Raw genomic sequence first — 11,071 nt, forward strand, 5'->3', positions numbered from 1 at the left:
AACGTACATATATATATATATATATATATATATACACACACACATATATATATCGCGTGTAATTTTTTTTTCCGATTTTTTTTTTTGGTGGAAAAAACAGTCTCATTCCAGCCTCCAACTTGCTTTTTACTTTCCTCTTGCACAGAAAAGCTGATTTTAATCGTTGTGATTAGTTTTGATGTAACGTTTCCGCGGGCGATTTCTGCAAATGGATGGAGTGTTTCTTTGCCAGAAGAGGGAAAAGCAGCAGATGATGATAATTATAAGGATTGTTGGTTGTTTCTTTCTTTCTCTCTGTCTCTCTCCCTATTTGTATTTAGATCTGTCTCCTCGCTCCCCGAGCTGACCTGACATTGCCATCGCACCGAGGTCACACCACTTGTTGATTAGGATCACCTCCCGTTCTGATCGAGGGATATGCGATAATTTGGCAGCGGAGCAACACGTTTTTTGTTCCCTTGGCTATATAACTTCCCAAATGACGTGTATAAAAATAAGCACATGGAGTCTGCTTTGCCCCAATCGAGTCTGAATCAGTGCCTGGGGGTGATACACAAACTCATTTCAAATGTTCAACCATGCAGAATTCCAAAAAGATTGAAGGAGTTGCATTGCATTTTTATTTTATTTTATTTTTATTTTATTTTTTTGGAAGCAGCAAAATTAAAAGAAAACAAACCCATGTAAGCAAAGCCAGGAATTTAGCAATTAGGTTCATGTGACATTGCTCACAAATGCTACTAACTTTCTTTCTCCAATTATCCAATTAAAATGGAGCCTGGCGCGTTTCCTCTTCTTCAGCGGGGAGCGTGCAGCTCCCTTCTCCTGAGGAAAACAAAACCAGGGATAACTCAGTCATAGGGAAATCTTTCTCTTGAGCGGGGCTCCCTAACATTCCTCACTTCCCACTCCATTACATATTGCTGCATTCGAGGCTACCGTGTTCAGAAATATATCATTTTTTTTTTTTAATTATATATATTTTGTTACAGTGGGCTATTTTATCATAAACCCATGGGTCACCTCCCATTAGTGTCACATCCTTGCAGTATACTCTCTTGGAAACTGTATGTTTCTAAGCACTTCACAGCCCATTAATTCAGGGACTTTTCTGACATTTCTTATGACAAAGACCAGGCTGTGGGGCCAAAACTGCCCAGTAAAGCCCCTAAATAGAAGCAGACATGTCCAGCAAATATCTGCACTTAGCTTTTTATTGTATTTTTGTGTAGTATCTTAAAGAAAATAATTCAAAATATAACAATTGCCGTTTCCCCCTGAGGCAGTCGATGTAACCTAAGGAACGACCAATTCTCCTGCTTAAAAATACATCCAACCCAATCCATTCTTTCTTTTTTTCCCCCTTTTTCTTTCAATAGCAGTGGTCACTTCTCACATAAGAGTCACATAATTTGCGACTGCTTTGTCTTTGTGATATAACAGGCACAGAGATCATAGAATCATAGAATGGCCTGGGTTGAAAAGAACCACAACGATCATCTGGTTTCAACTCCCATGCTGTGTGCAGGGTCAATATATTTGTTAATTAATCGAGAATGACTGACGGAAATTAAAAGCAAAAACTTTAAGCAGACACACACTTACATGCCCCAAGAAATACTGAAATGTGGCTTCATCTGGAATTTTTATTTTTAATATTCTTCCCAAAACCAAGCAGCACACAGGAGAAACAGCTCCCCTCAGCCATTTGTGCCTTCCCCACTTGGATCTGGGCGGAACATCATCACTGCTCTTACTCATGTTATGCGGCTTCAGCAACTGAGTCATCTTTAAGAACTTAAAGCTGCCTTAAGAACTTAAAACCTTGAAATGGAGTAAAGAAAAGGCTCCAAGTTTTCCATTCAGATGAACTGAGCAACAGGGTTTGGGAGACCTGTGCCTTGACCTAACTTTATTTCAGTCTTACTTTGTGTCACTGCAAAAATCTTTATGGCTCTTTGTATGTGACTGTTTTAAATGCTTCACTGCTCTTCTCTTTCTAATAAATAAGTAAAGCGATGCCAGCAGCCTAGTACTCATTAGCGACCTGCATAATACACAGAGAAAAATTCAGGAAGGGAACAGATTTTAATTTTAAGCTTGCGTGTGGCTAATGCAGAGAAAGGTGAAGAAAAATAGTGAAGCAGCATCTTTAAAAAAATACGACAAAATCTCATTTTACCTGCAGTAAAGAGTTTATCAAGTGATGCCAAAAGATAAGAAAAGACATATTTTGCTAAGAAGCAAGAAAATGCATTTATTACTTCAAGAAGACTCATTCACTAAAACTTTCATTTCCATGTCAACTATGGGCTTAAGTCTCCCATCGCATTTTTAGGGTAGGGCAAATGCTCTCTGCAAGCCATACTGGGGAGATGCTGATGTCTCTATTTGTCCACTGCCATATGGTGGTGGAACTGCAGCCTCGTTCCCTTTACAGGATGGAGAAAAATATAAATGCACATGCATAAAATGGAGATATTCTCAAAGATGTCAAGATTAACCAGTACACTGAAGGGCCATCTGCATCTCTTTTTACATGCAAATTAAACATTTCCACAGTGCTTTCCAAGAGATGCAAAGCCTCTGCCTGTACTTCTGCCTTCTCCCAGCATCCAGTTCTCTCAGTCTGAATTTACTACTTGCTTGGCCATGCTCTGACCTGGGGATGTATTTTTGACATCAATAGACCTCACTAGTCTCGCCCATATGGGCTGCCACGTATCTCTAAATAAGTTAGTGGTGTTTACCTTTATCGATTGCTTGGAGGTAATTTGCATGTAAAGGAGAACATATTAAACCAAATTCTTTTTTCTTTTACTTGAAGTTATATTTATTTTTTCCCTTAAAAGCAGGTTTACATAAAACTTCATTGTGTTTGTGAATTATAAATATTTTACCCATGCTGAATAGCAACCTTAATGAGCTCAAACTGAGCTCAATATTTGATTTCTGAATTTTTGCTCAAATCATCACCTGTTCATAATTAGCTTCTGCAAATCTATAGTAGTTTTGCTGCATCATTGTCAGTGTTAACAGTTTGGAAAATTGTGGCTTCTGAAGAGACAGGTTTTCCAGCTGCTGTAGATCATACGTGCCCGCTTGCTAAAGGGCATTATTTCTGATTTAGCTGTAATCCTGTCTGCAAGCAAGGACCAGGGCTCTTCTCAGGAAGGCCCTCATGTTGGCTTGACCTTCTTTTGCAGGTTTCCTCCTGCAGTTCCTTAAGTTCCACATGTGCAGTAATCTTGTTTCAAAAGTACTAAGAAGTGCAGGTCAGTGTGGAAATAAAAGCTGAGTGACAGTTATCTGCCTTAGATAGTTTGGATGGTTTGTCAGTCATTCCTTCTTTTTTAGGAAACAAATGTAGAATAGTTTAAATTGCATTCAACAAGGGAGATTTAGAAACACGGTTTCTCCAGATTTGTTTTCTCCAAAGACTGCAAAAAATCTGTCAGTTTATTTTTTTCCAATGTTATCACTAGTATTTTGATGCAGCATTTGAAGAAATAGGTTTTAATATTTAGCTATACTTTGGATAGTGCAAAGCAAACTGAGCAGTATGTAAGCTCAGCAATAGTATCCCTTCCGCACTTGTGAGAAAAACAGTAGGAAATCAAGCCATGGGTCTGCTGTAGGATGGTGGCTGAACTAATGAAAGCAACAAGCTGCCCCGTCCCTAAGGAGTCCTTACGCACCACTACCATTTATGCCACTTATGTCCTGTCGTGTTTAGAAAAACAACAGAATCTCAATATTTTGGTATCCCACTTGCAGTTCCCAGCTGCTTTCCATGCATATGCCCTTGTTCTGTGCTTAGCTGCCCAGATATGACAGCCCTTTTTGCCATGAGATACAGAAGAGGCGATGTTTCTTCCTACATTTAAGCACCTTGGGCTCCAAGCTCTCTGTTATCCTCTTCAGGGAATAAGAGCAGAGTCCATGAGTATGTGGTTAAAGGAGAAATAGCATCACTGGAGTGGGAGATTAAGTTAACATAACATTGTGTGCAATTTTTCTAAATGGAGTGAAAACACACAGACTGAACTACGTTATTCCCCAGAAACATCAGGTTTTGATATATCATAATCTTCTGAGAGTTTCTGGATCCCGTGTGAACCTGTGGATGCACTTACAGACTGTACAGGTAATTAAGGGACCATAGAATAGCTTCATAGAAAATCTCTCTTCTTTTTTTGGAGGACTCTTCTGTGAGTGTTTTCCAGGGGCTTTCAGTGACTTTAGATTCCTCTGCCAGCAATGGGAGCTAGAAATGCTAAGAACTCCAGGAAACCTGTGGCTAGACAAAAAAAGGACAGGCTTAGGGGATTGTCTTTGAGCATGCAGGACTGAAATTATGAAACCTGATGTAATTGCCTCCTATGTATGGATGCATTTATAGTGAACTTTGAGAAATCCTCTGATATTCTCTCCTCTCTTCCCTCCCCCGATACTCCTTTCTGTGAGTAGCATACCCCTCTGCTTGCCCACTGATGGCATAGAGAGGCTTTTTGAGGGGCACAGCAGGACAGAACTGCAGTGCCTGTTTCTTGCCTTCAGACAGCTGTTGCACAGCAAAGCGTTGTCTGCTGCAGAAAGGTGGGAAAGAACCAATTCTGCACAACCTGTGAAGGCAGAGTGCAAACTGGAGTGCACCTGTGCTCCTGTTACCTGCTACTTAGATTTTCAAACTTTTTCTCTCCACCACCTCAGCAAAAGGCAGATTGTTTTTCAGATAAGGATGTCCACTTTATCGAAGGTCTAGCGCACCCTGATGACCACTGTAAGCAGTTATGGGCCAGACTGTGAAACAGCAGCAGGATTGAACATGTGAGAAATTTCAGTCGGTCTAACTGTTAGATAAAGCATGCAGAATTCAGGGCATAAGTGATAATGTATCTCATGAGATTGTACAAATTGCTCTAAGACCATTCCAACTGAACTGTTCAACTGATTCTAATTAAAGACTACACTGAGGAAAAGAGGGTAAAGGGTTTGCGTGTGGTTGTGTGTGTGTGTTCTGGGGGTGTGTGGAAGAAGCTGGTAAGGAGTAAAATAAGCATTTGATTAACTTGTTTTTGCTATTTTATCTTTTAGTACTCTATAGCAAAACACACAGTTTATAGAGATAGTATAATCTGACTCATTCTCAGTTCACCTGGTCCAGAGCCACTTAGCTTTTCTTCACAGTCCTATTGCTTGAGCCAGAACTGCACACGAGGAGCCCTATAACACAATGGAGGTACCTTCGAGGCACCATATAAAATTTATGTATATCTTTTTGTTCATCCTTTGAGTGTCAATCTCTTGTCTTTCCTACCCGTAAAAGTATTCCCTGAGTGTACCTGTGTACATAGAGCCAGTGCACAGAGGTATTTGATGTTGTTAAATAACAAAATGTGCCATCAACCTTCCTTCCCAGATTTGGAACGTTAAAAGCACTGTTCTCTGGAGTGTTATTCAACTATACCACAAATTTCCAGAGAGGAAACTGGCATTGATGATACAGTACTCTCTTTTATTTTTATACACGTTCTTCTAGAAAAAGTGGCATGCCAGTGAAGTATGGTAATACCTTGAGACAATTTCTTGAAGTATGAATTTCTACACAACCAGTCACCCTATTCCACTAAAGAAATATTTTAGAGGGATAAGAAATACAGCCTCACGAGAAACTCAGGCTGTAAAATCTGGATCCATATCTGTGTTCTGAATAGCCCAAAGTCTGGGAGTGAATAGTGGTCTGGGATGGTTAAATAGCTGATCTGGCTGAAGAAAGAGTCAGGCTGTAAAATGTGAACATGACTTACCCTTCAGAAACAGTCCATTTGAAGGTTTTATACCTTCAAATAGTTAGTCTAATTATTATAGTGAGCGATCTGCAGATTTTGGAACCAGACTCATTTTATATGTTCATTGTCGACTAAGTGTTTATTTTAAAAATATATATTTGAAAGAGATACTCACTACCAATCTACTAAAGAAGCAGCAATTGCTTGTTAGACTTTCCAAAACAAAGGTGTATTATGGGTTGTACTGTATTTATTTAAATTACCCTAAGCTTTCAGTGAGTGTTACGCGTGAGCTTTGAAAACCTGATGTTGCTGTTGTACCTTTGATCTCTCTCTGCAGGAATGGGAATCCCCAGAAAGCAACTGTACTTTTCTGTTTGGAATAATTTGGAGAAATCCACTTTTCAATCAGTGACGTTTTTCTCCTAGCCACTTCATGAAAAGCAGCAGTTTTTCACCTCATAGTGATTTTACATCATTGTCATTTCTCAGGTTTGCAAAGAATTATTGGAGCTGAGCTAGCCTGGCCCTAGTTGATGGATGTGTTTATGCAAGGAGGAAGGAGTGAGCAAATGTTAAGCTACTTGTCTAGTTCATTCTTGGTTCTATATGTAGTGTGTATATCATACCTGCAGTTATACTGGTGATATTTATGTTTGGCCTAGAACCTTGTTTTACATGAGGAACTTGTAAGCACTGAGTAGTGCTAGACAGCAGCAGGTTTTTTGGGTAGAGAAAGCAGTCAGAAGTATGAACCTTGTAGCACCATCACTATTCTTATTTGTTCCTTTTTGGATCAAAAGTAGTGGCTTGCTAGCAGCTCATCAGTATTTTAATCCATGCCCTGCTTGTCCTGTCACAGCTGCTAGGGGGACATGCAGAGACCTACAAGTTTAAAAAGGATTTTAGTTGACTGCCAGTGAAAATAGAGTAAGTTATCTAAGGCAAAGGCTGAAAATGTCTGCCAGGGAAAAATGCCTATCTGTCTGGAAAAGCTCCCCCTCTTATGCCACAGTCAATGAAAACTGCTGTGCTAGGGCAGTGTTCCCATAGATACCTCCAGGCAGCTCTTCTCTGTCCCAACCAGCATGAAACAGATGTTGAGAGAAGTCCTACCTTGTCAGCCAACCTCCTGCTAGCCTGCTTGGGCTTTTGCTGGTTTTCTTCCAACCTTCAGTCTTCCTGTGAGTAACTGAGCCCTGGAACATACTTCCTAAAGCAGAGCCTTTAGAAGAGAAAGAACATGATGATTGCCAAACAGAAATACAAAGACAATTCAGGGAAGGTGAAAAAAGCACCTCACAAGAGCATGATGGCAAGCAAGGATTGCTGCCAAGGCCACATCTATGTTAGGAACACTTCCCTGACAGATATAATATCAAAGAGTGCTGTCAGAGGGTCCGTGGTTTCGTGTATCTGGCATAGGTGCTGGTGCAAAGGAAGGAGAAGGCTCTTTGTCAAGGTAGCTGGCTGCCTTCTCTCTCTGCAACTACACTGCCCACAAACATGAATAGTTACTCCTAAGTGAACTTACAAAGGCAAAATTGCCCTATCTCTGTCTGCTGCACTTGTCTGCCTCAGCAGAAAACAAAACTTTGCTAATGCAGCAGCAGCCTCTCTCTTTATCCCCATGGCACCAACCAATGGTGAAAACCAATATCCAAAACAATAAGGGCGACCACAGAGATGGACAAAACATTCATTCCTCCTTGCCTGGCTGTTTGTTGCCTCTTACCAATAGGTAAGGCCAGGATATTGTCTCTTGATTTCTCTCACAGTTCAAGTAATGAATGTGTTCAGTTTGCTTTTTTAACTCGGTGGTCAGCTAACCAATCCACTCTGATGCTAGCACAGGAGCGATCCTCTCTCTTATTTCTCTGTGCTTGCATGCAGATAGATGTGGAAACATGTATGTTGTGACTGTGTATCAAATTGAAGATTAATTCAAAGTGAAATCAGTGAGATCACAGAGGGAGTGACGCCAATGTTTATTATCTTATGCTTGTCCAAGATAAATTTCATCTGATTGTCAGTCATCCCTAAACTGAGGGTACACTAGCGCCTTTTAATTCATCTCAGTCTTTTCACAATCCTCTTCAGCTACATGGGACAATGAGTACCATTAGCAAGTGTCACTCACTCACTGTTTATTTTCCTCTGCCAACTCACTAGGCAAACATTTGCTGGGAGTGGTTTCTGTGTGCCCTCAGGAACAGCCCTTTCTCCCATCTTTCTCACCAACAGCATCAGTCCAAACTTGAAAGATGTCAGTCACTCCAAGAGGGTCCTGGGCTCCTTTGCCAGTTGTGGGATGGGGTCAATGTGTTCAACCTTTTGCAAGAACAAGGTGAATTAAAAGAGGTACAATTGGTGTCAAGGCTGGCTTCATTTCTATTTTTTTAAATTTCCTATAGAGTTAGAATTTATTGGTCACAGCTTCCCAAGAAGCAGAGTGTCCCTGCTTCCCTGGGAGAATCGAGTCAATACTCTTTCAGCTGCTTTACAAACATTGACCAACTAATCCATGCAATAGCCCCCAAGACAGGAAAAAAGAGGCAGAGATTATATGACTTGCCCAAAGCCACCGAAGGAATAAGTGTCAGGCTTATTATGAATAAGGCATATAGATCAAAGGAAATACAATGAGAACTTGGGAGTTCCTGTCTCCTAGTCAAGTTTTTACAACAGAGAACAACATTTCTTTCCTACAGTACAGCTTTTACAGTTTGTTTTTTTTTTTCTTCTTTAAGTAAGGGATCTTGTCAAAAGTTTGAAGAAAATCCAAATAAATCATCTTAACTATCCTGAGTTGGTGCAGATGACTTGTTTGTGAAAGGAACTTGCAGGCTTGCCAGCTTTCGGGGAGAAATGATGTCGTAAGATCACAAAGGCACAATCTCTGTCTTGAATAAAGCTGATGCAACAACTTCTCTTTATGGCCTTAGCTATACAGCTATTCTTCTCTCATTTAGTTACAAAACATTACTAACTGGAAGATTTAATTGTCAACCTTCCTTGTAATGAATCCTTGGCTTTTTTAATCATACCACTTCAGTGCTATAGTGAATTAGGAACTTGCAAATAGATGTGTACTGCCCATCACATTCCTGGACCTTTGGAGAGTTACTTAGTGCAGCATTGATTTGTATGTCCCAAGGAAACTTCGTTTTTCGTGATGCCAGTGACAAAATTCCTATGGCTTTAAATACTACAGAGTTGTACTTCTCATTTCCAGTTTGTTCTGTAAATTCATTTTACTGTGGAGATCATAGCTGGAACTGTAAGCTTGCAGAAACAAACATACTGCAATTTCACATTACTTATAGCCCTGGTGGTAAACACATCATGTTAATGCTTTGCTCAGGTTTTAAACATTACCCAGTTCTACAGGCACTCCCTTATGGGTGTGGTAGTACTGAGTACTCTTCTACAAATATATATAGGCATATAAACATGCCTATCTCTACCTATGAGTATCTGAATATTTAGCAGTAGCAGAAAAGACAGAGTCAAGGCTATACACAAAACTCGTGCATTTTCTAGCTTTTAAATTATGAACTATGAAATCAGTACTATATTCAGAAATAAAATAATACATTTCTTAGAGAAAAATGCAAAAATTGAATAATAGATTCATAGAATCATAGAATCATAGAATGGCCTGGGTTGAAAAGGAACACAATGATCTTCTAATTTCAACACCCCTGCTATGTTGCCAACCACCAGACCAGGCTGCCCAGAGCCACATCCAGCCTGGCCTTGAATGCCTCCAGGGATGGGACATCCACAGCCTCCTTGGGCAACCTGTTCCAGTGTGTCACCACCCTCTTTGTGGAAAAACTTCCTTCTGATATCTAACCTAAACCTTTCCTGAGTTAGTTTAAAACCATTCCCCCTTGTCCTATCATTATCCTCCCTCGTAAACAGCCGTTCCCTCTCCTGTTAATACACTCCCTTCAGGTATTGGAAGGCCACAATGAGGTCTCCCGGGAGCCTTCTCTTCTCTAAGCAATTGTACAGATTGCAGAGAAAATTGCAGGGAGGTATGTAAATGTTAAACTCTAAAATAGCTAAGTTGTTTCACAGGCAACCCAAAGAATCTCTCAGTTTTCATGTGCTGTCTCCCCTTCCAGCCATCTGGTGTTTCTGAGCAACTGTAGGTGACAACTATCCCTGTACAGAACAGGCTCTCCAATGATGGGAGGTGGTCTGTTTCTTGACTGTTAATTGGAGGAAATTTCACCTTCTCAAAATGTGTTTTCTTAGCATGAAGACTTGATTTGCTAGATTCTGCTGCATGTTTGTATTTGATAGTTTTCTAGTATTTATATTTTGTATGGGAGTATTCCAATCAGCTCCCCCTTAGAAAGAATTTTCATAGGAGCTGGAAGTGGATTCACTCGCTTTCGTTGCTTTGTTTTGTCCTTTAGCTTGATAATGTGTAGAAGTTTTTATTCAGATGCTATTTTATGGAATCATCAGTTGTCTGATTTAATTGGCCAACATTTACTCCTCAGTTCCTGTATCAAGTCACTGAACTGGCTAAACACTGAGGCATAAAGAGACTTAAGTCTCATGAAGTGCAATGATACTTAAGCATGTTTAAATGCTTTAATGAATGGAGGCCTAAAGCTTCCATATTGTTATTACACTAGATTAAGCCAGCAATTAAAACTCACCATTTGGAAAAAATGAGTTATTTCTGACATTACTGTTTGGACAAGTATTCATTTGTGTGTACTTTCTGCCCCATGACTTGACAGAAAGACATGCTACATTCCTCCAGTACAAAGGGAAAATAAATAGCTGCAAATGTTTATGATGATGCTGGTGTTTCCAGAATGTCTATATCACAGAATCACAGAATTGTAGGGGTTGGAAGGGACCTCTAGAGATCATCGAGACCAACCCCCCTGCCAAAGCAGGTTCCCTACACCAGGTCGCACAGGTAGGCGTCCAGGCGAGACTTGAATATCTCCAGAGAAGGAGACTCCACAACCTCCCTGGGCAGCCTGTTCCAGTGCTCCGTCACCCTCACCGTGAAGAAGTTCTTACGCACATTCGTGCGAAACTTCCTATGCTGCAGCTTATGTCCGTTTCCCCTCGTCCTGTCTCCACGTACCATGAAAAGAGACTGGCCTCACCGCTATGGCCGCCACACCTCAGATATTTATAAACCTGGATCAGGTCCCCTCTCAGTCGTCTTTTCTCAAGGCTAAACAGACCCACTTCACTTAGCCTTTCTTCATAGGGGAGATGCTCCAGGCCCTTCACCATCT

The sequence above is a fragment of the Meleagris gallopavo genome, chromosome 3 (assembly GCF_000146605.3).
Source record: "Meleagris gallopavo isolate NT-WF06-2002-E0010 breed Aviagen turkey brand Nicholas breeding stock chromosome 3, Turkey_5.1, whole genome shotgun sequence".
Taxonomy (NCBI): Eukaryota; Metazoa; Chordata; class Aves; order Galliformes; family Phasianidae; genus Meleagris; species Meleagris gallopavo.